Source organism: Poecilia latipinna, unplaced genomic scaffold (genome assembly GCF_001443285.1).
Source record: "Poecilia latipinna isolate Pla-1442-1.1 unplaced genomic scaffold, P_latipinna-1.0 Scaffold8298, whole genome shotgun sequence".
Taxonomy (NCBI): Eukaryota; Metazoa; Chordata; class Actinopteri; order Cyprinodontiformes; family Poeciliidae; genus Poecilia; species Poecilia latipinna.
In genome coordinates, this window is record NW_015120914.1 from 1 (window position 1) to 1,301 (window position 1,301).

Below are 1,301 nucleotides of genomic sequence, written 5' to 3' on the forward strand. Positions count from 1 at the left end.
TTGTATAATATATATATATATATATATATATATATATATATATATATATATATATATATATATATATATATATATATATATTATTATATTATTATATTATATATATATTAGTATTTGATATTTCTTTTAAATTGATACTGGAGACAATCAGTGTTACACATAAAGCAGAGATTGAATTAGCCCAAATTATTATTTTTTTTTTTTCATGTAGATCAGCAAGTAGTATGTTTTAAAAGTTTCTATACAATGTCATGATAAAATTATTTTATGTATTCTGGTAAATCTGGTTCCAGACAGTTGAGAAAGTGAAGTAGTCAGACTCGTGTCACTCTTGACTGCTGGTACTAGGAGATGAGCCCACTGCAGAAGTAAATAAAAAATTGGGTTACATTATTTTTTACAAAACAGTGAACATAAGTAACACTAGAAGTTTTTTTGTTGTTGTTGTGCTAGTTATGTTCTTTCTGTGCTTCTATTGAAACACAGCAATAAATTTTAAATATGAAATTACTTACGTTCAGCACCAGAATCGTTAGATGGACTGATTTGTCCTAAAAGATACAGAACGTGTTCATATTCATGACTTAGAAATGTGCACACAGCTGATGCTCTATAAAGTTTATTAACAGAATGTATAGATACATAATTGGCCAAGCTGTATGAAGAAACGTTTCAGATGTGCTTTCTGTGGCATATTTCAATCCAAAGCTGCCTCATATGCTACCCAATATATTATTGATCCTTGCACAGGAAATGAGCCATATAGATATCTACAAGCACAGAGGGCATAACTGAAAGCTTGTCACTCAGACAACTCAGAGTTTCCTGAATTCTGTTTAAAGTTTTCCACGTTAATTTTTTCTGCCCTTTCATTTGGACAAGCCACAAATGTAAATGTAAAGGTAATTTATGTTTCCTTGAACAGCTTAGGATAGGTTTGTGAGCTATACAAAACATGTTTTTTTTTTCTTTTTACAACGTCATTCTTAGATAATGAGGTTTCAGTCTGGTCAGTTCTGACTAGTTTGAGCTCCTTCCAGAATGAGCTGTTTTAGGGCCACTTGTGACTTTAAATCTAAATAAGCTGCTGGCCACGCTCCCTAATTCAACGTTGAAACAGTTTCAAAGTTTAGAAAATCGATGTGTGTGACTTACCTGATCCAGAGGAGTCCTCAGAATGTAGACCTACACAGAAAGACATATGTTTACATATCATTGAACCAATAAACAGTTCAGTATTCTAAAAAAAAAGTCCACCTTAGAGTGCATGACATGTACTTTCAACAGAGTAGTAAGGTGAT

The 1,301-nt window shown here is 31.6% G+C and overlaps 1 long non-coding RNA gene across 1 annotated transcript; it reads right to left on the reverse strand.

Annotated features, from left to right (window-relative positions):
- Window positions 1-233: 233 nt before the first annotated feature.
- Window positions 234-767, reverse strand: LOC106944352 (uncharacterized). Its single transcript, XR_001424240.1, has 2 exons — window positions 516-767; window positions 234-360 (listed from the first exon to the last, which is right to left on the reverse strand). It is a non-coding gene; the product is annotated as an uncharacterized LOC106944352 (long non-coding RNA).
- Between the last annotated feature and the right edge of the window lie 534 nt (window positions 768-1,301).